Source organism: Hippichthys cyanospilos, chromosome 15 (assembly GCF_059441005.1).
Source record: "Hippichthys cyanospilos isolate Australia breed blue-spotted pipefish chromosome 15, RoL_Hcya_1.0, whole genome shotgun sequence".
Lineage (NCBI taxonomy): Eukaryota > Metazoa > Chordata > Actinopteri > Syngnathiformes > Syngnathidae > Hippichthys > Hippichthys cyanospilos.
Genome location: NC_142383.1, coordinates 7,976,066 through 8,003,320, shown reverse-complemented (window position 1 = coordinate 8,003,320; position 27,255 = coordinate 7,976,066). Strand labels below are relative to the sequence as shown.

Below are 27,255 nucleotides of genomic sequence, written 5' to 3'. Positions count from 1 at the left end.
CACCCCCTCCACTCTCGGGATGATAGGCCTCAAATACGCAGCGACAGCAGCTCCACCTGTGACTCACCTGAATGTGTGTCCTCTCTGAAACCGACACACGCAGGCCAGTGATCCCACTGAGGTCAAGGTAGCAAAGTGGGGAGAGTGGGCTTGGTTAGAGGTGCAAGACGTCGCCTGCATGCTTTAATTTACACCTCCCCACAATAACCCCATGTGATGGCTTGACACAGGCGGACCCCTGTGACACCTCCTCATCCTTCACATTGTCCTTCCTCCATGAAGCTTGTGTCTTTTTACAGGTAATACTGCTAAGTTAGGAACGAGTGATGCACTGAAAAACACAAAATGAAAGAGAATGTGACGGAATAAACTTGTTATTTATAATGTAGTTAAGCCACACAAACACACAAAGTTCCCCAAATATAGGATGCACCTGTGTATAGGACGCATGCTTAATTTCAGGGTCAAATTCTGGTATTTTTGATGTTCTTGTGTATAAGATGTGCCAAGAGTTTGGTAACATTGTAAAAACTATCGCAAAATCTCATCTTTTGTAAATACTTCATATTTTCTTTTGTTCATATGAAGAGGTTTCCATAGGTCTCAAACTCCAGTCCTCGAGGGCCGCAATCCTGCATGTTTTTGATTCTTCTGTCGTTAACTCACCTGAATCAAATTATTAGCTCATCAACAAGCCCTGCAGGAGCTTGAAAATGATCCTAATCATTAGAATCAGGTGTGTTTAAGAGAGCAGTATGGAAAACATGCAGGTTTGCAGCCCTCGAGGACTGGTTTTTGAGACCTACGTAAACTGTGCTTCATTTGTTGCGGATTAAGTGTTTCAGATTTCCCACACTGTGAGCGGTCAGTGAACGCCGTGCCAGTGTAACGTTGAATGCGCTTGAAGCAGTTGTTTATCTTTTTCCTCGCAACACAGCTCAAGTTCATTTTGCCATAAATACCCAAAGTTGCGCACCATCTGTGTTCCACCGAGTTTATGATTGTGTGTATATATCAAAAGACCACAATTAATAAACGCCTCAAATGGAATACCTTTCCATGTTCTCTAACCGGTGTAAACAGGTCCATACCTCACCACTCTTGACTGAATCAGCTGGAGACAACGTACTGTAGGTAAGTAGGTGGGTAGGTAGGTAGGTATTTAGGTAGGTAGGTAGGTAGGTAGGTAGGTATTTAGGTAGGTAGGTAGGTAGGTAGGTAGATAGGTAGGTAGGTGGGTGGGTAGGTAGGTAGGTAGGTAGGTAGGTAGGAAGGTAGGTAGGTGGTTAGGTAGGTAGGTAGGTAGGTAGATAGGTAGGGAGGTAGGTACTGTAGATAGGTAGGGAGGTAGGTGGTTAGGTAGGTCGGTAGGTAGGTAGGGAGGTAGGTAGATAGGTGGTTAGGTAGGTCCGTAGGTAGGGAGGTATAGGTAGGTCGGTAGGTAGGTAGATAGGTAGGGAGGTAGGTAGATAGGTGGTTAGGTAGGTCGGTAGGTAGGGAGGTAGGTAGGTAGTAGGTGGTTAGGTAGGTCGGTAGGTAGATTGATAGGTAGGTAGATAGGTAAAGAGGTAGGTAGATAGGTAGGGAGGTAGGTAGGTAGCTGAATGGATAGATGGAAACAGTAGTGAGGGATAGATAGATAGATAGATAGATAGATAGATAGATAGATAGATAGATAGATAGATAGATAGATAGATAGATAGATAGATAGATAGATAGATAGATAGATAATGAACTTCTACAAAACTTTTTTATGAATAGTCTTTACATTAATTACTCTAAAAAATGTTTTTATTAGCAACACATTTCAATAGAGTAGGCAGCAAATGAACAATAAGGTTTCTAAATGATGAGAAAAAAAACTCTTACGGTAACTGTTTGTCAAGCATATATGATGTACAGTATGTAGAACAGATTTGAGGAAACTTGAAGTGTTTAATTAATGTAATTATTAATTTCATTAACACTTTTAAAAGACATTCCAGCTAAAGTGCATCACACTTCTTAATATTTTGCTGTATCCATGTAGCTAAATGAGGTAGAAAATCCAAAGTGTCAATCTAAATTTTGGGATCTCATGGGTGTACGCGAATGTGTGTGTGAGAGGGTGTTTACTAGCTTGTGTCTTCTAGCCTGGAGGGAGCCCGAGCACAGCGCCATGGCGGCCACCACACACAAGCTTTAATTGGCCTTCTCACGCTGCATGAGCTTCATTACTTGCACACCCCCTGAACGCCCCTAAACACCCCCCTCACATACACCCGTCATTTGCAATGCAGAATGCAGAGCGGATGGGACAAATGCTAAAACTGTTTTCATTAGTTTCACTTTCGGGGCGGTACATGCTGGATGTGGAGGTTGTTCACTTCTACTCTTATTTTAATGAGTTCATTATTAGTAATGTTTACAAAGTAAATCTGATGCGAACTTGTGAGAATTGAGGCATGTCATTTCTAGAAGACAAAGTTGTACTTGTGAATGAATGTTTTAGGGTTAGGGTTTTTTAAAGCCATGAATAAAGATATATGTTTTGAAAAACTAAAGTGAGAAGTTGAAAATGGTGAGGTTTTTTTCTGGCTGAAAATAAATTGTCAGTTTCTGCGCAAAGAGTTGCAATTTGCTTGAAAAATTTGGGGAGGGGAATCCTTATAATACTGTAATAACATGGTGTGTTAAAGAGACACAAAACAATATTTGTGTTACAATATTTGGGGGGGTTAGTTAGAATAATAATCGCAGTGGGAAGCATTTTGAGGACTGGAGGTGGAAAAGTGCAAGTCCATTCACCATTGTACCAAATTAAAAAAATATATTTTGTGGTATTTTTGATAGAATTTAATCTTCCCAAAAATCATGTTATCGTTTGAGAGCATATGTGAAGACAATTGGATATTAGAAGAAAATTATTTTTAAAATTTCAAATGAAAAAAAAAAAACAAAACCTTTATTTGGGGAAAAAAATACATTAGTATTTATTGAGACTTTTGTACTTCCAAGAAAAAAAAGTCAGGACAGAACGTTGCAAGAATATGATCATATCTTTAGAAAAATATAGTGATTTTTCATGCAATTTAACATAATATGGTATTTTTTGCTGAAAAAAGTGACATACGAGTGAGGAATAAATCTGGAAGAATACTCAAATTAACAAGAATACATTTTTGCTTTAATACAAAGAAAACGGGAAAAAGTCATTCTTTTCGACAGAGAAAAAGGTCCAAATTTTCCATCATGTTTTTTTGAGAAAACAAACAAAAATAATGTGACAAAAGTGAGACACCACAATTAGATTTTACCTTTCAAGTTAACTTGACAAACAAGCATCAAAAATCAAAGTCCACTTTCAATGGACTCATAATTAAAAACTTTTTTAGTTTTGTTCTTTTTTTGGTCTGCTCTTCCTTCTAACTACTAGCTTCTTATTTGGTTCCGCCAAAACAAACTGCTATTTGGCTACTGCAAACATGAAAAAGTCTATAAAACAGCAATGACCACATGTTCAGTGCAAGTTCATGCCTTCAAGTGTACAATATCTCAATGCTATAAATGTTTGGGAAGCAGAACGTCACACTAATTTGATAATTCCTGTACAAACGTGTGTTTATTTCACCACCTTGCTTGTCTTGCCAGCACAAGAATTCCTCGAGTCATAGCATACGGCTCAATCTCCTCATATGTGTATATATATATATATATATATATATATATATATATATATATATATATATATATATATATATATATATATATATATATATATATATATATATATATATATTCAATTTCTAACTTTTTTTTAAATCAGATTACTCCTCCTGAACATCATCCATGCTCTCCTCCCATCATGGTGTAATGTAGCAATGATGTCAATGTTGAAGATCATTACTTCTTGCACTGTATGTTAAACCTCTTGTCATGTTCACCAGTGTCGGGAACAGCGCTAATAGGCAAGGAGGGCAATGATCGATGCTATTTCTGTCTGAGGTGGGATAACAGCAAGATGCCCTGAAGCCAAGTAATGGTCAGCGTCCCCCCCGGGGGTCTCGGGGGCGAGGTCAGCGCCTCGAGGTAAGGCTCTCCTTCTCAGAGAGCCAGGAAAGGAATCGGGCGGACAGGGTGGAGGGATGAGGACATGGAAAATGGCGGTGCGGGGGGACGATCATTGTCACGTGACTAATGCTTAATATCGACACAGTCCTTCCTGCCCTGTGTCATGCTTGCGTTTTAGGAACTTTCTTGTCATTAGCTGATCAGTACAAGAACAGAGGGTGAATAGACTAGATTTTATATATAGCGTTCCCTCTTTTTTTCACAGTTAAAGGGGACCGGAAAACCCCCACGAAACCTGCTATTTAGGACCCCCCCCCATACAATACAATAATTCCAACACATACAAATATTCATTACATCAACATGAATGTGATAATTATACAAACAGTTTTAAACCAATACTACTGTTATAAGTATAAGTATAGACAAGGATAGGAAGTATACATCTATCAAAACTATATACATATATGTATTAAAAGTGAATGTAGGGGGAAAAAACTGCATTTCTTTAACGACAAAAGAAGCCATGAACTTTGATGATAGTAATTTGTTTGAAGTCATGGCTTGACAAAAATAGCATTTACTGTACTGTACTGTATGAACAGTATATATGATATATACTGTAGATGGTTTATGTGGTAAAGTTGATGGCGGACCCAAGCATAGTGAAGCAGAAGGAATGCCACCCCCTTCAAAAAAATGTACTGTATTTTCAAACACAAAAGTCAGGCCAGCAAGGCACTGTGAACAAAAAGATTGCAGTTAATTAAAAAACTTGCAAATTAATTACGATTGAAAGTAACAAATCACTCACCACGTCAGAAAAAAAAGAATTGCAAGAACAAAGAACTGAGTTAAAAAAAAAAAAAGATAATTAAGTTGAAACAAATTTCAACAGCAAGGTACACCTTGACGAGACGTGGGCAGCTGGAAGCCTCTGATTGGTTTACACATTGAACAGGGGTGACAAGAAAAACCAAACTAAACCAAACCAAATGAGCGGACAAGTTGTGAACAATGGGAACATAGGGAACAAACACAAAACTAAACGGATCCGCAAATACGGAAAATGACCTAACCCACCCACCCATATGAATAGATTCCAGAAATCTCACAAGTCATCACCAAAAAAGAGACATGAGTCATACTCTCATATGTGTGCTGTATATTCATTAGAAACTTGTATAAATATGAAATCCGATTTTCACAGAAAAGTTTAAACATATGGGCATAAATAAAGAAAACGAATCTTTGAATAATGAATAAAAAAAAAAGGTAATTGTTTTTTGTAGAGAAAAAAAATTTTGAGTATCATTTTTTCTGGGAAAAATGGAAATAATTTAGGTTTAATTTAGGCTTTATTTTATTTACTATCAGCATATAAACCATCTTTTTCTTCTTCTTCTTCTTCCTGTTTTATTCACGATTGGCATAGAAACCGGAAAGTCTGCAGCACACAAGACGCAAACATAATAACATTGCGTTGATGTGATGAAAAAAAAAATATTGCATGTTATTGAAGTTTGTAGTGGGTTTATAAAAGGAATAGCTTATTTTTTTCATCATTAAATATTCCTGACTGTCCCTTGAAGCCTCCCAAGAACAGCTTCCCTATTTCATAGTGGAAAAGTTCTATCAGACTGATGTTACGATCTGCTCGTCATTCAACATAAACATAATATAATAAAATACTGCAAATGTCCATATTTACTTTTAATTGATATACAGTAGTGTGTGGGTGAGACCTTAAGTTAATGAGCATACAGCTCCTCCTCATTAAAAACTCTCCTGTTACAGTTGCACTACTGTATATAGAATTTAATGAGCTGGAGGCCAGCTGTGTAAAAGTACAAGAGTATAAACTGACAAAAAGCCCAGGAGGTGTGCACACTGTGGGGACCTTTAAAAAAGATAAAGTTTGGAGGTTGAGGGCGATCGATGGGCGTTGGGAGACATAGACAGCGCCCCGAGCCAGTTAAGCTGAGAGGTCAACAGGTCGCGCGCCCACCCACCCACTCTTCCTCATTCCCCACAATGCACCGCTAACGCGGCAGGGCTTCAACTGGTGGTGGGCGTCGCTTATGAAAGGTGAGCACCGGGGTTACCGTGGGCATCGCAGCAACTTACCCGCGCGTGTTTGGGATTTTGTTTAGGTCGGATCACTTACTTGTCATGGACGCCTTTGTGACACATCAGACATAAAAATCGGAGGAATTTTTGACGACTACGTTTGTCTTGTACTGGCAACGATAACAAGTGTAGAAGATAGATTCAACCATGGTATATCACGCAGATAGAAAATGGTCGGATGGCAGGTGGGATTGGGGTACGAGCGGATAAAGAATGGACGGACAAATAGCTATCAAAAGTCAAATGATTCAAGAGTTTTATTGTCACATGCGTAGTAATACCACAGTGAAATTCTTATTCTCTTCACTCCCCGAGCAGACTATGTTCCATAATCGAGCAAATAATAAGGTAGGCACAAAACAAAACCAAAAGAAAAAGATTGAAGAATCGCTTGAGGGATAGATGACATGGGTGATGAAATGTCTACTAAAAGGAAAAGGGTGTTGTGGAAGTTCGATTAAGTGTCGGCCTGTCTTGACCACAAATTATTAATTCATTCTCAATTATTATTTTTTGTTCTCTGGTTAAATAAGTCAAATCAAAATATAAATAGCTAAAAGCTTAGCTAAATTGTATGAGATGTGCTGACTTCTACTTGGACAAACAAAAAAAAAAGCTAAAGAATGGCTTGAAATGGACAATTTCATCCAATTGGTATGGATGTATTTTAATGCGGAGGGTAAGAAAATGGTAGACTGATGAAGACCTGACACATTTGTGGTCAGAAAAGAGTCAAAGAAGTGTTAAGGAGCAGACAAACATTGAACAGAGCTCACCACGAGCTGTTATTATGTGAGTCAACTCCTCTGTTCTTGTTGATGACTTTTTCGTCGCTGAGTCATCGCTTCTTTCGAACGGTCTCAGGGATTATTTTTAATTGGACGAATGTGCGCTGAGGTTCATCATCTCCACAGGGATGCACAGGTAAATTATCTGATGAATTTGTGAATTTAGGTACGGACGAAATTGGAAGGGGAAAATCGGACCGGGCGGGCAGAGATCGATAGCCGGCGGATGGCCAAATATCTGGACGTACGGACAAATGGACGGATGGAAGGAGGGTGTCATGTCGAGGAGAGGAATGAGGGATGAGGCTGAGGTGTGAGTTTGGCTCAGCGAGAGCAGCTGTATAGAGGACACTGTGGGTGGAAGTGGTAGAGTCGTGGGTGAGCTTTGAGTTGGACTGCCAACACAAGCGCTCGCTCAACTGTCCGCACACACATACACACACCCCTATATGGAAGCCTTTGACTCTGGGCGTGAGCGTCGTTAGATGTTTGCTACAAAGAAGTAAAGTGATGTTCTTGTTTTTTTTCTTTCTTTTTTAATTGGATATTCTTTGGCGGGGCATAAAAGCCGGGCGGTGAGCGCATGTCTGAGGCGGGGGTTTTCTCGCTCGTCAATTGTAGGTTGCAGATGATGCTAAATAACGAAAGCGGCGGGCGCATCCTGAAATAGAGTCGCACCACCGCCAAACCCACCCCCTGTTCCCTCCTCATCCCTGTGGTCCGCTCTCATGAACCTCCCGTCCGGCCCGTGACTTTTCCGGGCCATCCCCTCCCTGCTGCGTCCTCTGTTATGGTTAGCATGCTGGCTAAATTTGTAGCCTTGCGCCTGTAATTAGGCCCGCGCCTCCGCCGGATTGAGCGCTACACACTGGCAGCTGGGAGACGGGGCCATGCACGCGCACACACACACGCATACACACTTGGGGTCGACAAAATATCCATATTGTAAAGTAACGATACAGTATTGATACAAATGCATCAAAAATCAATACACAATATCATACCTGCTACATCACAGTTTGCAAATACATTGTAAATTTTTAAGGGGTCATATTTCATGGGCTTTATACAGTAGCTAACACACTGCAACCAAGTGCTACAAACATAGGGATGAGGCAAAAAACAAGCAGAGAACACAACTGCAAACAAAATATGCAAATATATAAAAAGTAGCACAAAAATGCAATCACAAAAACAGTGTTATTGCTCAACCAGCAAAGGATACATTTTGTCACTGCGATAAAACATACCGCCCGAGGGCCGACTCCAACACAAAGCCTACAGGAAGGTTTAATTTTCTGAAGTAATAAAAATAATGAATTAGACTGAACCCACTCCCCATAATAAATAGACAAAAATGGCCACTTTTACACACAAAGACCACATAGGTACTGTAACTAATACAGCTAAACGTGTTGCATTCGAAACAATCAGTCTAGTTTTCTTTTTATATATTTACTTTATTCACAGCTCAGCAGTCAGTACACAGCACTTCCATATTTGATGTGATATCATGACTTCTACAACTATTTATTTGCACATTATATTTACAGTGGAGTTGCAATTTGCTAGGAATTGGGAACAGGCCGGCGCATATGGCAAAAATGTACATTTAAGTGACATAATGTTTTTAAGTTACTGGACATAGCACTATTTTAATATTCCAGCTCATTTGAAAACAGATTTTGCTCCATGTGGGCCCTGAGCTAAAATGAGATCACATTTAGTCTTATCACTAGTTTGTTTGGCATGAAGCTCTTTTATGGGGTAACAAAAATCATCGTCACTCGATGTATTTTATAACAAGCTGCATTTATGTAAATTGCGGTGCTCCGCCGCGCACACTAAATAAACTCCGGCTTATAAAAACAGTTTGTGAAGGCAGCGTGTCACATAAAAGACAAACGTCTTCCTCTGTAAAAGCCGCTATGAGGACGCTGAAATAAAATGCTTCCTGGCCTTTCGGCTCGGTATGTTTTGATACTTTTTTTTTTTGGTGTGTTTTTGGCGGGCCGTCGCCTGTGTCTGAGCAGCGCCTCGGCTTCCCCGACGAGATAAAAGCCACTGGAGGCCAGTCATTTGTGTCGTGTGTGTCAGCGCGCGGTTTGCACGCTGCCGCCAGCGCGCTACCATCGCCTCGCTAGTCTTCACCGTCACAGCGGCGTGGCTATTTTAGCCACTCGGAGCCACAAGTGACCAGCGCCCTCTCCTCTCTGCCGGCCATAATCATTATGTGGATATTGATAGAGCATGCTGATTATTATCATCTACTAAATATACTTTTATATCGTCCCGCATTGACTGGCCCCATCCCGAGGGGAGTAAACAAGTCAAAGCAGTTTAGTCTGCTCTGACGACACTTTTATTGAAAACAACGCCTCTGGAAGTCCCATTGTGCAGATAAAGCGTATTGCTTTGAAAAGGACTGGATGAAATTATGGCTAAGCGATCGATGATTTTTAGACGATTTTACGGAGAACTGATGCGTTTTATCGTGATCTGACAAAATTTAAAGCAAAATCTGCTCAATCGGGTGTGATGTCATAGTTTGCAGAGTGATCAATCACGCAAATTTTATGTTGTGTGAATTATTTGAGGGGCAACAGTTCCTCATTTTCAGTATTTAACTGATACTGTGAAGTAATTTAAATATAGTAATTGAATTAATTTTAAGTAACTGCCCTTAATTCTGGCTCAAGTTGTTTGTTTTACCTGACTGAATGATATTATTTGTTGATACTTTGTACAAAGTATACAATATATAGTAAATAAGTCATCTAAATAGACATATTGCCCCATTTTGTGATTGGATTGGTTTATTTCCAAACTCGTAGATCAGTGATTGTGTTCCAAAAAGTTCTTGATTGTGTAAAGTCTAGTTTATAGGGCTATAACTAACCAATATTTCAAAAAAAGAATTGTATCCAATATTTTCTCAATTCATCTGTGAATTTGATTTAAAAAATAATAATATAATTTTCACAACAGTATGTCAAATTTACCGCAGAAAAGTGTTGTCCATGTAACGTCAGAAAACAGAGAAAATCAATGATTATTCTTTTCAAAGGTCAAATCAAATATTGTGTTTTGATTCAACACAAAGATTCAGTCAACTTTTATGGAGGAAAAACTGAAATTACAGAAATTTGAGAATATTATCTGTTTATAAAACTGAAATTGAGCAAATGTACAATTATAAAGTAAAGAAGCATCTCAATAAATTGATTATTCTTATTGTTGAGTAATGAACATGAATAATTTAGTAATGAACAATATCAGAAATATAATTTGAGAAATACTGAATACATTATATTTTTTAAGAGTGAATAATTTGATGCACCGTCACGAATCGGCAAAACCACAACGGCAGGTCTTCTGACCCGGGATGGCCAACACAAGGGCCCGATGCAGCCAGATAAAAGGGGCCCCCAGGACAATCCAAAATTCCACTTAAGTGTTTGGAATCCCATGTTGGTTGTCATCTACCTCCCACCCTTGAAATCACCTGATGATGTTGTTGCCTCCCCCAAGCTCTCCTTCCTAGCCACCCCCTCTTCTCTCTTTCTCTCTCAGTGGGTCATCCGGGCCCAGCTTGTGTGGGACGACGTTGTGTATTTAGGCAGAGGGGAGCTGTGTGAAATCCGTGTAGGAGAGGCTAAGAAAAACACCACGGCCTGGCAGGAGTGCGGGGGGAGTGGACTGCAGGGATGGGTGGGATGGGGAGAACGGACGCATGGCTATGACAAAGCCAAGAGTAGGCGTGTGTGTGTGTGTTTTGAAGATGGGGGTGGTAATATCTCCGCTCGCTCGTGTTTAAGTGGGCAGGGTTTTGGTGGGGGGGGGGGGGGGGGTGACGGAGGGAACGTTAGAGGTTGTATCAGCGCTGTAAGAGAACTGCAAAGTGGCTGTTTAAATCCCCTATGCAGTATTTTGACCATTTTGGGGTCATTTTCTTCCGTATCATTTTTGCAGTATTTTAACTGAGGTAAGGCACACTCCTGGAAATGTGATAACTAAGTAGTCATGCCATTTTGAACTTTGGCATGTTGTCACTGCCAGGGTGAAATTTCAGCTTCCCAGTGTCTTCTTTCAATGCTTTTCCTTTGATGTGAAATGTTTTTGATAAAAAGATCAAAGGATTGGACAAAATATCTCACAAGAGTTAATATCTTTGGAAGTAGTAACAGAACAGATCAAATTTGTTTCGTGAAATTGACAAAAATAAGAATTTTCGACAAGGATGTCCATGTTGGGAGTTCCATAAAAACAACCTCCTTGAGGACTCAACGGTCATTTGACAGCAGCCAAAAGATTCAAATCGTAATCAAAATATATGAAAATAAGGGATTAGTAGATGATGTCACTTCACAACAATCAAATTGCTTTATTTTTTACTTGTAGATATGTTTGAAATACTTGCAATTACATTTACATACAGTATGTGTGGTTGTGTTGATTCAGGTGGACTAAGTCAATGTGATTATAGTTTGTTTTTTGGAGATTTTGGAGGAGGTGGTATGTAATTATGTAACAACGTTCATTTTTCACCTCTATCTCATATACAGTAACTGTTCTGTTGTAAATGCCAACTTTTTGCAAGGGAATTCCCCAGTGCCATTACAGCAGTGGCAAACAATACGGCAGAAGTCAGGGACTTCTCGTGCCATCTTGTGTTGAAAGCAATTGTCACCGTCAGACCACTATTTGATTAAACGTGGTTGTGATAATATTCTGTCTTTGCTGGCTTTGTTGCTTATATGAAGAACATGCGTTGGTGGGCACATGAGAGCCAACCTGCCAGCACAAAATAAAGAAATTGAGCAAAAAAAAAAAAAAAACCCAAACAAATGGACACATTTGGTGTATTGAGATGGCGACTCCCACTCCCACTCCACAGGTGGCTGTTTGAAAGCAACAGCAGCACGTGGGCGTTGGCTTGATTCGTTGCTGTCAATTTATTAGGAACAGCTCTCGGCATGATCGGCAGAGAACAAGCACGAAAAACATATTTATCTTTTTTTTATGTCATTCTATGAAGCAGGTGTAAAGTATGCGGCCTTGTTTGTGTTTTCTTGTTTTGGTTGTTGTGACACTTGATGGGAATTTTGCACGTACAGTATTTGCCCTCCTACCCTGCTGCCAGTTTGGTGTTGATGTCTGCTCCAGACTCCAAATGTGAGTCATACTTCTCGGCACTGAGATTTATCTGTACATTTATTTATTTATTTATTTGCCATTTGAAAAATGTGCTGGACATGCTTAATTAGCATCAATTATTTTGTATTTATGGATGTGAACTAAAATGTATGTAAAATGTCAAAAAACTAGGTCTTTGAATTGTCATTATAATTTTCTGACATCTCAGCTAACATTTTTTGCAGCATTTAATTTGCCTTTGTGTGTGTGTGTGTGTGTGTGTGTGTGTGTGTGTGTTTTTGGAGGGGGGGGTTGAATCGACATTCTAAACCTCCAAAAATTATTTTACTTACGTATTTTTTTTTAAACTTCATTTTCAAATAAAATGACCTGTTGTCGGCAGAAAATGTTCCACATAAATGACAAATGTGGATCTTTAGGACAAAATTATTTGATTTGCGAATTCTCAAAAAAAAACAAAAAAAAACACCCTCCTCTATTATGCTTCCTAACAGCCAAAAGGTTACATTTCTAGTCAGAGTCAATGAAAAAATTAATTAGTACATTTTTCACAGAAAATGTGTCTCCAAAAAAGGATGGAGATCATTGCCTGAAGCGTCATTTTACAAATGTTTTACGTAAATACCAATAGCAAGTAATTAAAGTGGAAAATACACTTCAGTGTTACCCTCTAGCATGAAATGAAACATAAAATGTACTTATGTACGATTGTGTTGTTTCTGATGTCGTCGTCATGGCATCTGGTGCAACTCTGATGTCATTTCATTTGACAGCAAGTGCCAAAATGGCCACCCCCTGAGATGAAGAAAAACGGGTGGACTTTGCATACCATTAACACAATATTAATCATAATATTGTGTTTAAACAAGTTGGGCTGCCTAGTTTGAAATAAAAATGTTTAGGTTGCCTTCCCCTTTAACTATGTCACAGTGATACTCAAAACACAATATCCATCTTCACTGCATCTGAAAAGTATTCACAACGCTTCACTAATTCCACATTTTGTCATGTTACAGACTCATTTTCAAACAGAATTAAAATAAACTCTCAACTTAAAATTCTACACACAACCACACTACATTATGACAGTGTCAAAATATTGTTTTAACATTTTTTTTAATGTATTAAAAACAGAAAACTGAAAAAAAAGAAATTAGATTTACATGGGTATTCATTGGCCTTTCCTTAATGTTAAGTTGGTATAACTCCCATTTTTAGACAATTCTGCCGATTTTTTATTTTATTTTAAGTAATTCTCAATCTCCATCAAGTTGGATGGTAGCCATTTGCGGCACAGCCATTTTCTGAAATGTTCAATAGGATTCAAATCTGGGCTCTGGCTGGGCCACTCCAGGCAACTGTGCCACAGAGTGGCTCTGAAGCCAATCCTTTGAGATCTTGGCTGAGCGCTTTGGGTCGTCCTGCTGAAAAAAGAACCCTCACCTCAGTCTGAGGTCAAGCGCGCTGTGGAGCAGGTCTTCATCCAGGATATCTCTGTATATTGCTACGTTAATTTTTCCTTCTATCCTGACTCATCTACCAGTTCTTGCTTTTGAAAAACGCCCCCATACCATGATGCTGCCACCACCATCCTTCACTGCTGGGTTTGTATTAGCCTGATGATGAGCAGTGACTGGTTTCCTCCAAACATGAGGCCTGGCATTCACCTAAGAGTTCAATCATAGTCTTGCCAGAGAATTTTGTTTCTTATGGCCTGAGAGTCATTCAGGTGCATTTTGGCAAAATCCACAAGGGCTGCCATGTTCCTTTTACTAAGGAGTGGCTTTTGTCTGGTCACTCTACCATACTCTACCATTGGTGATTTCTGGAGAGATGGTTTATCTTTCCGGGACACTCTTTTCTCTACACAAAGGAACTCTGGACTTTTGACGGCGTGACCATTGGGTTCTTGGTCACCTCCTTGACTAAGGCACTTCTCTTACTATTGTTCAGTTTAGACATCCAGCCAGCTCTGAGAAGAGGCCTGGTCCTTCCAAAACATCTTCCACTTACAAAAAATGGAGGTCACTGTGCTCATTGGGACCATTGACGCGGCAGTCTTTTTAAATGAACTCTTTTCTGTGTCCCTTTGTGCTTCAAGACAACCCTGTCTCACAGGTCTACAGAAAATTCCTTTGACTTCATGCTTGGTGTTTGTACTCTGAGTTGTACGGTTAACAGTGGGACCTTAGATAGACAGGTGTGTGCCTTTCCAAATCATGTTGAATCGACTGAATTTACTCAATTTACTGAATATACTGACTCCAATTGAGGTGTTAAAACATCTCAAGAATGATTAGTGGGAAAAAAAGATGCACCTGAGCTCAATATTTAACTTCATGGCCGTGAATACTTATGTAAATGTGATTTCTTAGTTCAAATCACATTGTTTTAATGAGGTACTTTGTACAGAAAAAGAAATACAACTTGGAATGAGGCTGTAAGATGAAATAACGTGAAAGAAGTGCTGTGAGTATTTTGCGGATGCGCTGTGCTTCCTGTTTCTTCTGCATTATGTGTCATCAGACTAAGCAGCTTTATTTTATTTAAGTCTTATTACATATCATTTACATCTCATTTCTACACCTGCTTGACAATTGAGTTGTTAAAATAACCATTATGTGACAGCCTGTTTACTATACGTTCTCCATTACCAGTTATTACGATACATTAAAATTATGAATCTATCAGTGTGCAATCATGAGTCATTACTGTAGCAGCACTTTCTTCTTAGCTGCAACAATCCTCCCATTAGCAGTATTTTTCCCCCAAGGCTTGACGTGTGTGTGTGTGTGTGTGTGTGTGTGTGTGTGTGTGTGTGTGTGTGTGTGTGTGTGCGTGTGTGTCACTCCCTTACCCGTGAGCACAGGTGGACTTGTAGTGGAAGGCTGCCAAATAGTTTTGGTCTAGGAGGAGGAGGTGGGAGGGCCCAGCTGGGTGCAGCACTTCTTTTTTGTTATGTTGTGTTTCTAAGATAACTGCTTTTTTCATTCTTTTACAGCGCTACACACAGCCCCCCCCCCCCCCCCCCCCCCCCCCAACACACACACACCCCTGAAATCTCCTCCTCTTTCACTCTTGACTAGTCAGACTTCCTGACGAACATTGAACAGAGGAAGTGAAATCAAAGAATTCTCTATTTGGGCAAAGGTCAGTGTCTCTTTAAATGTGTTTTTATGCAGTATATAGCATTATGGTTTACTATAGAAAGCTAAGTGTCCAATCAGTGTAAAGATGAGGGGTCGCCTACTATAATGGGTGTTTGTGATGCATCAAACTGATTCAATACTGAGGTTCAGTGCATATGTCATCCAATGGCATGGCTTTATATATATATATGTGTGTGTGTGTGTGTGTGTATGTGTGCGTGTGTGTGTGTGTGTGTGTGTTGGTCATATCTATTATTAATTGGACAGTAATACATCATGCAGTCTTGTTACATCTGTCCTACGGGAAGTTAAGTTAAACCTCCCTTTTACATTTCCGAGAATACAGTTGCTTATTGTAATACATGTGAGCCACATGTGATCCGCATTCAGTTGTCATTCAAATTGTCTTTTCAACATCTGATTTTAAAAAATGAAAACACAACTTGTGTGCAATCCAATAAGGAATTTGACTTAACCTTACCTTACTGTGTCATTTTATTTTATTTCCATTTACTTTTTGGCATTAATTGGTCTTGCTCGGTGTTACTGGGTTTTAATATGTTGATATTGTTGTAACTTGACTTGATTTTGGCCTTAATTAAGTCTCCCTGGCATTACTTGCTTTGCTTTTACTGTTACAGTAGAGTAGTACATGAATGTACTTGATCTTACTTGACTTAACACTACTTGACATTAGCTGTCTTACATTGACCTTAGTTTTTTTTTATTTGCCCTTATTTGACATGCATGTTTTTATATTCTATATTCTGGATTAATTTTGTGTTTTGTATTTATTCTTTATTTTATTCAGTGTTACTTGGCTTTGGGTTTCTTTACTTGTTGTTACTTTGCTTTAATTCACTTTCCTCACCATTACTTTACTCTCCTTAGCACTAGATGACTTCATTTTTTTGACTAAGAGTTAATTGACATTATTGGTACAACATTTAGACTATATTACCACAGTTGGTGTATTTTACTTGAGTTCTCAAAGCTTTATTTTAACTTGGATTGACTTAATTGACTGAAATTAGCTTTTCTTTATTTCACTGTGTTTGTTACTAAAGTGATTTGAATGGATCTAGTAGTTCACACAATTTGGTACAAGTTTTTGTCTTTACATAGCGTTAAGTGACTTGATTTTACTTTAAATTACTTTGCTGGCCTTGCTTTAAAATAGTGTATTAAAATAAGTGTCCGCCTTGGCTAAAAAAAACATTTTTGGAGGAGCAGCAAGTCACTCAGCTCTTACTATCAGGAGAATGCAATGTGAGCTAATGTACACAAAAAACACAATGATAAATAAACATTGGCATCTTTTAGGGTAACGTGTTCCTCATGTCGGACTCTTACTATGAGATTGTGAAGGTACCAAATGAAATGGGCATACGGAACAGCGGAGGGGGAGGTCAACTGAGGACACCTTCCAGTAGACACAACCACACCTACTCTACACTCCCACTGTACTCACACATACTGTACACACTATGATGGACTTCAGTGAGATGATGGGAATCGAAGCTGATCCGGGCTAGCCTTTTGTCTTGGGCAAACATCACCTGAGGCGTGTTGCATTCATGTTTGCACAATCTGTGGCATTAGTCTGTGACGTGAGAGCCACTCGCATGTCACTCTGTGCTAGAATCATTCAGCACTGTTTCCTTAAATATCAATGGGAACGCTCTTGGCGTTGGTATTCACAATGAAACTGAAAAATATTGACTTTTCCCCCATATTTTGGTCTCGTTTATTTGGTGTAAAAACAGGTGCATATTCATTTTGTTGCCAGTGCAAGTCTAATCGGGTTTACGGCTGTGATGCCCCTCTCTTGATGTTCAAGAGGAAGGATAAGGAGTTTTTAGGATGTATTATATTTGTGGGTGTTCAGATACCATGACCACAACATTGTAAACTACACGGCCATACCAAAGTCAGTCATCAGTTAGATTTTGTACTGGAGGGTATGTTATTGTGTAGTTTTTTTACATTTTTTTGCTTGCTATGTGAATTTGAATGGCTTAGTAACTTGTGAAATGATGTTAGAAGCAAGGAACTCTGGGGAGGTTAGCGAGCTACTAACTCATATTATTTTGAAGACATGCTAGCTAGCTAGTCGGACAACAACGCATTAGCCACCATGCGCATCATCTGCTAATCAATTATTTTCATACTCTTTGACTATAGTTTGAAGTTTTGGAGTGCCGGGAAGTGAAAATAGGGCTCTTAAAAAAGTATTCTTTTGAGGAATCTCAAAATCGATATTTTTGGCCACAGGATAGTTGTCGTTAATGCAAAACTTTCTCTGCCGACGTGCGGACCATTTTGCCAGAGCGAATCACTTCTACTTATCCCCTGTGCAACTATTGCGTGTGTTTGTGCTTTGATGGGTGTCATATGGGTGATAAGTGTTTTGATGGGTGTCATATTCTTTTTAGAGTAAGTATTACTTCCTATTAGACGATTTTATTTTGTTGACTTAAAATGCCAAACTCCACTCAATTCCAATCTTCTTTTTAAGTGCACTTTTTCTACATATGACTCTCTGGTTGGACAACATGTCAATGGCATGCACTTGACCATAAAAATGAAATCTCTGAAATTAAACTAGAGTTCTTTTTTGCGCGTAGTGGGTGTTTTTTTTTTTTTTTTTTTTTTAAATGATTCACTGTGTAAGTGTCGACATACAGTAGCACAAGTATGTCTTCGCATGCCTCCAACAGCTACGTGTATGCGAGCATGTGCATGCGTGTGAGCCCTCCTCCTCTTCCTCCTCCGTACAGGTCCGAAATCCAGGTTGCTTGTGTGGAGTGGGGCTGGCTGGCTGACTAAGCCGATGAATAAAGGATACAGTATATGGGCGGAGGCTTGAAGAGGCTGACGTGGGTGGGAGGCCCCGGCCCTGCCTGCCTGCCTCCCTCCCAGCCAAAAAAAAAGCTTGGATATGCGTATGCTTGCGATCCTCTCCAAAAAGCACAGCGGCTGACTGGGAGGCAGGCCCCCGCGCTCACGGAGGTCGGCAATTGATGCCGTTATCGCCGCTACTTGTTACTGCAACTAATGATTCATTTACTAGACTGTCCATTATTTTAACCAATGAATGGGATTTTTAAAAATAAAAAAAATACAACTTTTCAACTATACGGTGCTCCAAACAAATGATCAATTACTGGTTGGGCTCGTAAGCTCAAAAAAACAGCAACAACTTGGTCATTGATTTCTGAAATGAACGCAAATGTTTTCATTTGATTCATCATGAACATCTGATACCATTGGGAATAAGAACTTGGAGCGTGTGTGTGTATGTATGTGTGTGCATATATATATATATATATATATATATATATATATATATATATATATATATATATATATATATATATATATATATATATATATATATATATATATATATATATATATATATATATATATATATATATAATGTTGGATTGAATCTGTTAAACTAAGAGCCACGCTTGATAGTCGCATACTGTAGAAGAAAACTTAGAAGAGGGAGTAAAAAGAGTCAGTATGATTTCATAATGCTTTGTAGAAGAAAGCTGTGGCGCAAATAAGTGGGTCCACCCACCTGAGAGGAGAGAGAGTGTGCGTGTGTGTGGGATGGCCTAGCTCGACCCGCTCATGCCACGCTCTCGCTGCACGCCTTGATCCGCCCACCTGGCCCCCATCAGTGCCAGTTAGCATATCCACCAACAGCATAAACGTGGACAGGTAACAGTTTTAACATTCTATCTCCTGCTCGGATTCCATCTAGACTTCTACTAAAGTCCAAAAGTACTAAGATAGAGTAAGGAACCAAATTTTGTCTCCTAAATTACATCTAAATCAAAATATGTCTCACTATGGGCTAGTAAAACCAATTTAGGGAATATAGAAAATTGTAACAACAGGTTACATATGTATTATTTTGTATTACTTTTATTTAATGTATTTCTTAATCCAGAATTTATACAAATAGTATTTATGGAATTACATTTCTTAGTTATAACGAGTAACAGCATGTCAGGCTTCTAAAGTTATAAAATAAAATCAATAAGTTTACACCACTCAATCAACCTGAAAATTAAATTATTGTTTCACAGGGCTCGGTAAAAGTAACGGTTTTCTTAGTTTGGTCATGTGATGTTTGCAAGCCGAGTCGTGATAGGTTGTCACCTAAGCAACTGCGATTTTCAGAGATGAATAAATGCAGATCAAGTTTTGATCTGAATATTGTGTTTAAACTAGTGGGACTGTTAAAAGGATACATTTTTTTTCTTTTAATTATATTTTAATTTCCTAACTTTTCATTTTAATTAAAAGAGATGAGACATCTATATTTTATTAAATATATTAGTTATATTGGAGGTATTAGTCCATATTTATTTCACTTTTAGTTAAAAGTCTAAAATAACTATACTAGCCTATCTGATCTTCGTGATGTTATAGAGTGCCTTTTTTTTTAAATCACGTCATCTCCTTCTGTTCATTATCATAGGGTTAGAAATCTAAAAATATTTCTCAGGTATATCGCAAAGATGATTTTAGAAAGTCATGGTTTCAAAGTAATATTTTCATGGCGTTCAAGTTATACCATCTAAAAGGAACATGGTTCAAAGGTTGTCCTATAACACTGGAACTGAAAAATATAGACCTCCCCTAGGCCACGTTTTAAATGTGACCGTATTCAGTAAAACTCTAACAATGCTTTCAATGGCACCTTCATCCAGATTTGCTTCAAGACGTGTTGCTAATTGGTAAGCATATCCATTAACCTCACAACGTTTGTGGCTTGAGATGTAAAAGTAAGCTAATTAGGGAATAACAAGATCTTTCACAAAAAACATATAAGCTTGGGCGGTGGTAATTAGTGGCTTACACACGCTCTAATTGTGCTCACTCTAAATGAAAGGGTGCTCATTTTCATCGGGCTGTGTGGATCTTGCTGTTTTGCGGTTGCATAGATTCCATGTAAACCTGCTTACAAATTAAAATTTCCTTGGCGGAGTAATGATCAGAGTGGTCCCAATCGCTTAACAGTGATTCCAGTGCAACTAATGACATGAAGCAGGCACTTAAAAAAAAACACGTTTTACCTGTATGATACAGTGTGTGAGTTAGGTGTGTGTGTGTGTGTGTGGGGGGGGGGGGGGGGGGGGGGGCAGCGCATACTAGGTCCGAAAATAGTTGACCTGTACCTCACACCTTGTGCATGTGTGAGCGCAGCAGTCTGGTCTGCGCTAGTGTGTGTGTTGACAGGCATGTGTCTGGCCTGCCCTGGAGCCTGACTGCTTTTAATTAGGAGGTGCCATGGTGCCTCAGGGCTCTCCTGCTGACACACACACATGCACACCCCTCCGCGCGCACACCTACACACACACTACCTGAAGGCAGACGGAGGCTGTCCCACTACGGCAGAGTCTAGTCCTCATTAGCACTCATTCGACACACACATGTACAGTCAACCAAGCCAAAGGAAAAGCTACAACACACCTGTTGAAATGTTCGCTGAGAACAAGTCTTGTGATATCTGCTTTTCTCTTGTTGAATGTCATCCGAGATGGGACATTTTTTTCTGAAGATAAGGTCAACTTCCTCTTCTATGGTCACCACAAAAAAAAAAAAAAAAATGCTCAGTGGGCCTCCGTATTGCAGAATTTGTCGAAATCTAGCATGTCATTTGCTACCCTCGGTTCAAAGCCGGGCCTTTAGTATTAGCAAAACGTTGTGCCTTTTGGGCATTATCACATTCATCATCTTTGTCAACACAGACAAAAACACAAAGTAAACCTCTTCCGGTCCCGTGCCAGCATTTTGTCTTATCATGCATGAATGTAGCTGAAAACTGGACCAGTCTTATAAGCATAGGTAACTTCCACTTCCTGTTCTGTGGTCGTCATAACATTTCATAACTGCTGGGCAAAAACCCCAAATGTATGAATCAAGTCAGTTTACTTTTTTTTTTTTTAAATAAAGCCTTTGTCTGCACATCATTTTTATCCGTTTACCAATTTACAGAGCTGAAAATAGCTTGAACGAAGATGTGCTATGAAGCTCCATCACATCGACAATCCCCTTAAGACTGAAAGTCTCTATATTATGTTTGATAAACAAGTGAAAAGGGTTACATTACATGTGTGTATTGGTCTGAATTACGGCTACAGATTTTTAATAGTTTTGGTATTCAGATAGCCTATAGAAAATTCAAATCAAATATCAAGTATTCAGATAAAAATAAAGAATCTATTTTTTGTTTGGAGAAAAATAATTAGAAACACAAAAGACCAAATGATATGTATTTCTACTGCCACTGACCAGCATATTTATATTATGATCAACGTTATTTTTTCTTAAATTGAAAATCGTAGTTCTAGTTTCGGTATGACGTGAATGTGAAAGTTTCAATTCATATTTAATTGGTTTATCATATGAATCCTTGTAGCAATTGTTGGGTTGACTTACACAAACAACTGGTTTGCTGCTCTGAAAAAAAAAAAAAAAAAAACATGGCGAACTTTGTTCACATGGCTGAAACGGGACTTCTGGTCGCTGTAGTTACATTGGTCGACTCAATTCAGTTGTCCTCAGGTTGAAGTTGTCCTTGCGAACCCGCCTGGCTTTTTGACATTTTCATATTTGAAGAATCTTGTCACCTTGCTATTTTCAGTGAGAGTCAGGTGTTTGAGACCAAGACTGCAAAGAGGAAATAAGCAGCAATGTCCCACGACATCACCATGCTGTCGTCTGGCCCGTCCTGAGCTCCTCACCTCATAATTACAATGGTGGCCATCTGTCATTTAAGTCTGGCCGCTCTCTTGTTTTGCAGGACCCCGATTGGTCTTGCGAGAAGTGAACGCGTCCAACGTCAAAGTGACACACCGGTCCATGGCGCCATTAAACCCCCAAGCGGGTGTCGGTTCATAAGAAGGCGCTCCACGCAGGTGCCACTTAGGGCGCGAGAATAGCCGAGCCATCTCATATTGTTTTTCTGGCCGTCTGGCCGGCCTGCTAGCAGTTAGTGGCTAACCCTCCGTTTATATATACTGGATGCCAGTGTGAGTCGGCCGCAGCGGTGTCACTCAGCAAGAGCGTGGGGCTCCGCCGCGGAGGGGAAGTGGGCTCGTCTCCTTGTGTTGTTTTGTGCCGGCCAGCTGGACCACGGTCACACTGTGTCAGTGCTCTTGAACACAAAGAAATATCTCAGGCATGTTCACACTTGACAGTTTTGTTACAGTTAAAAAGTACTCCAATGCCGTAACGTTGAGAGCGTGCTTTGATTCATCGAGTGTCCAAGCAACCATCTGCTCTAAACCTAATGCTTCTGGACCTAAACCCTGATCCTAAACTTATTTGGACATCTACCCCTTAACAAGAACCAGCATCACACTTATCTCAACTTAATTCCTAAAACTCCACAGAAGTCTAATTTATGCACATATACCTAACCCTTCATCCTGATTTTATCACTGTAACCCTAACTCTATTCCTATTGCAATCACATTCTTCCTCATAATGCTTCCAAACTCTGGAATACTGACATTAACCCTATTCCTACAGAACTCCTGCCTCTAACATTTAGCCCAAACACTTCCAACACTATTAAATACTATTAAATACTAATGCTAATTTGTTATAGTCTAGCAGCTAGACTTTAACATATATATATATATATATGTATATATATATATATATATATATATACAGTGGGCCCCCGGGTTACGAACTTAATCCGTTCAGCGGCTACGCTCGTATCTCGGATTGCTCGTATAGCGGGCAATCCAAACCCATGTTAATTCGTGAATGCGTGCACACGCGCCGAAGCCTTAGGTAAAAACGACACACTGTATACATATATTAAAATCAAGTGACATAATCTGCTGTACACTTACATTACATAATAATTACAATGGATAAATAGCTTTTACCTTTAAAACGACGAGACTTGAGCTGTGTGTAAGCAGAGGGGGACAGAGCCCTACATCAAAGTCAACACGGCGATAGAAATGCTATTGCTCTTACAGTGTTACAGTAACTCTTTCAGTCAGGGTGCAAATCACGCAGATACTAAAACATCATCCTCTTATTTCTTTCTTTACCGCTGCTAGTAATTTTAGAAGCTATGTCTAACAGATAAAGTTTGCAAAGTCTTCACAACATGCCGTTTTTCACTAATTTTCTCTCCTTACTTCCATCCTGTCCCATCAAGCTAGATAAAGGCGTTCGGCCAATAGCATATCGGCATTTCTGTGATTGACGTGTGACGCCGGCCAATAGCATCTCCGTGAGTGAGACCGGGTGACCTTAATCGACCAATAGCATATTCGCATCTCCGTGACTGACTGATAATTATTCGCACTTTTTTTTTTAAACGGTTGGAATGTATTGACAATTAATTTAAAAAAAAACACACATTTAAACCAATGACAATTCTTTGTCCTGCAATCGGCACATTTAATTTCATGTCAGCTGTTTTTCCCTTTAGCTGTACAAACACTACACTTAAATGGTAATATATTTAGACACCGTGAGTGAGACAGTCAGTGTGACGTTGTAAGAGCAATAGCGTTCACGTTACTGCCCCAAGCATCTACTGATGATTAATGCTGTCGCTACTGATGATTTTACTGACGCAATTAAACGAGAACATATCTATATACTCAGTGGCCGGCATGTCGAATTGCTCATAAGGCGAGAGGTTTGTTCGTAAGCGGAGGACAAAATTCTCCCTGATCCACGCTCGTAAGGCGAATTGTTCGTAAATCAGGGTGCTCGTAAGCCGGGGGCCGACTGTGTATATATATATATATATATATATATATATATATATATATATATATATATATATATATATATATATATATATTATATATATATATATATATATATATATTATATATATATATATATATATATATATATATATATATATATATATATATAAAAAACTGTTTTATTTAGGCCTAGTGGGAGCTGAACTGTGGTAAATTTGTCAGCAGAGTGAGGAATCATCAGCATAAAGTCGGACAAGTAGGTTTTTTTTTGCATAGTTTTAAAAGTATCTCAATGCATCATTGGAAAAAAAGAAAATATTGCGCACTTTGCAGTCAGATTCAGTAGTTTTTGTTCAACAGTTGTAGTTTGCAGGAAAATAATCATACCAAATGATTAGGGAAAGATGTTATATGTGTCTTTTTTTTGACAAATGTATATTAATTCCAAGCTTTTACTCTAGTAAATATGTGTTTCAAGCTTTATCAGAAAGAGTTGTTTGATTAATTATGGAAAATTTGGGAATAAATTGGTTAAAACATTGTATTCAATTGACAGCACTAACATGCTGTACAGCAGTGGCTTGATTTGTGGAGTAATTCTTTTTGCATTAAAACAATTGTAAGTCAAAACACTCATCATCTTTTTCCAGTGAAATGAACTAAAATGAAATTATTCGATTCCTGGGCCCAAAAATAGCAACAAAACCTGTTTTTAACATATTGCAGCAGTAAATATTTCACTTTATAAAAACATAATTTAATATAATGTAAAGAATCACGATAATTCAATGGATTTTGTGCTGCTCATTCTGGCGTGCCAATCTTGCCAACGGGGGGCACTAAACTACATAAAGCTAAAAAACATTTAGATGAGGAACCAAAACATATTTTCCACCAAGCTGCGAGAACATTTGTTTTTTTACACTTAGGATAAAGAATATATGTTTAAGTATTGTTGCATGCTCTGTCAGTCAATGCTAGTTTAATTAGCTCATCTACGGCATTTTTCATGGCAAGTTCGCATTAAGCTAGCAGATTTTCACAAGAACGGTAATGTAATTGGTTGTTTTATATTTCATTTCATGAGAGTGCATGTCTTCAAACGGGTCCTCTGAAAGATTTTGCCCAACTGTTGCTTGTTGAGAACTTAATGGTAAAAAAAAAAAAAAAAAAAGCGACATCTCGTATCTAGGGACCACTTAATTTTCTTTGCATCGCATTTAAATATATGTTACTCAATTATGGTCAAAACAAAGATAAAAGAAAGATGAAAACATTTTCATTGCAAAAAAATGCCAGTGATCTCGCGCAACATTGTCATAATAAAAAATAGCTTAAAATTACAGTCATACTTCCATCCCTATGCAGTCAGACATCCCAGAAGAAAAGGCTACATAGTTTTGCCGAGTCTCTCTCCCCTTCTCTCTTTTTTTCTCTTTCTTCCCTTCGGCCGCCTCCCTCCATCTCCCCAAACAACCCCTCGGAGTTCCTTTGCCCCCGGTCCCCTCGAACACGACTAAAAATTCATTTTTGTCTGACCTAAATCAGAGGGTGTCTGCGCCATGGGGCTTATTACACGGTGCGCATACACTTGTGTTGTGGAGGAGGATGGGGTATTATTATCTTGCAGCTACCCACCCTGCTATAAAAACTAGCGGTGCGACATCTCCGCAGCGCAGTGCTGCTGCTCGGCCCTCCCCTCCCTTTCCTCTCCCCGGCGCTCCTTTCACACACAGACATTCACTCACAAACACACACATGCTCATAACCTGAGTCCCATGCTTGCCTTCCTACCACATTCATTGACTGACCCAACAACCTGCGCTGAACGGCCGCTTCCCTTTTGGATTCTCCTCACTGGCTTATTTTTGGTTGTTGTACGTTTTTATGAATGGGAGCGTGATTGATTCAAAGACTGATTGATTGGCGGTCAAAGAAGGGAAATGCTGAAAGGTCGCGCAAGGGCCGCCAGAAGTTCACACTAGTCGGGACTGGACAGAAGACAACCCAGGTAGGCAATGAAGCGCAAAACTTTGTGTGTGTGTGTGTGTGTGTGTGTTTGTGTAATAGTTCTCATGAACAAATGTGTCAAAAAACACGTTTGCCTTGCGCGTTGAGTTATTACTTGAGTCCATGCTGCCTCGACGGGGGGCAACGATGTTCCAGAGTTGTGTTGGATTTTGGCATTTTTACCGTCCTATTTTTTTTTATTACTTTTATATTTCTTTTATTATTTACATTTTTAAATGTAGTTACATTTGTTTTCATTATTTTGACTTTTCCATCACCCAGCCAGCCGCACTGAAAACCATTTCAGCTGTAATGTAAACACTATGCTTTATTATCTTTCAAAACAGACTTAAATACTCAAAATGATTTGAAGTGTTATGCAAGGTAATTGTTATCGTTCTTGTATGGTGTACTTGCAGTATCTAATGTCAGTGGTTACTTTAATATATGCACATGGGTTACTTCCTTTCAACACCTGTAGTAATTAGCATTATTCTTTCAGAAGTAAAATGGAATAGATGTTTAGTGTTTTATTCTGAGGGTAGTGGTCCTAGTGGAACACGCCAATAGAAATACATTAAAATCTCCATTCCGATTAAACAGTTATTTAAGGTGTAAAGTTGCACTTTTAAGCACAACTGGGCTTTGATTGATAGCAATTTGTACACAATTGGAGTCCCCTGTGTGCACAGGCAACATCCACAGCAGCTCAAATGTTCTTCTAATAAGGTGGGGCGACAAAGGGGGCCCGAAGACAGGTTCGTTTGGCCTCTCGCAGTCAACTTTTGCCTTATAATGAATGATTTCCTGCACTGGCCTGACAGCGTTTTAGTCATTTAAGCCAAAACAAGCGTCTGCTTGTGACACAAGCGGATGATTTGCGGGACCGGGCTGCCCAGTGTCAGGACCTCGTGGTGATGATGAGGAGGGAGGAGAGGAGGAAGAGGTGAAGGTGACATATAGGTGGACGTGAGGGGAGTCGCTTTAATAAGTTGGGTTGACTGTCACTGAAAAGCTCATTTTGGATGGAGAAGGGCAAGGAAGGCGGTGCCCCACGGGAGACAAAAACTTTTACAGCGCGGTAACGGATTAGAAAAATTAGCACAAAATGTGCTTGGTTTATTTAGCGCCATTTATGTCCCGAAATGTCCGACTCCTCCTGACCCCTTAAGTTGCCTTGGAAACAGCATCGTATACATT

At 39.2% G+C, this 27,255-nt stretch overlaps 1 protein-coding gene and 1 long non-coding RNA gene across 4 annotated transcripts in view; one reads left to right on the top strand and one right to left on the bottom strand.

The window, feature by feature from the left end:
- Window positions 1-235: 235 nt before the first annotated feature.
- LOC148411594 (uncharacterized) lies at window positions 236-15,017 on the bottom strand. Its single transcript, XR_015867878.1, has 3 exons — window positions 14,983-15,017; window positions 12,832-12,920; window positions 236-331 (listed from the first exon to the last, which is right to left on the bottom strand). It is a non-coding gene; the product is annotated as an uncharacterized LOC148411594 (long non-coding RNA).
- The window catches only part of zbtb7c (zinc finger and BTB domain containing 7C), a 28,345-nt gene continuing 11,936 nt past the window's right edge, over window positions 10,847-27,255 (top strand). The window contains exon 1 of one of the 3 annotated variants that reach the window (XM_088434180.1): window positions 10,847-10,953. The gene's annotated coding sequence lies outside the window, so the exon portion shown is untranslated. Of the gene's footprint in view, window positions 10,954-15,187; window positions 15,276-25,750; window positions 26,057-27,255 lie in introns of those variants that run through there. The other 2 variants (XM_088434179.1, XM_088434178.1) reach the window with 2 other exon arrangements.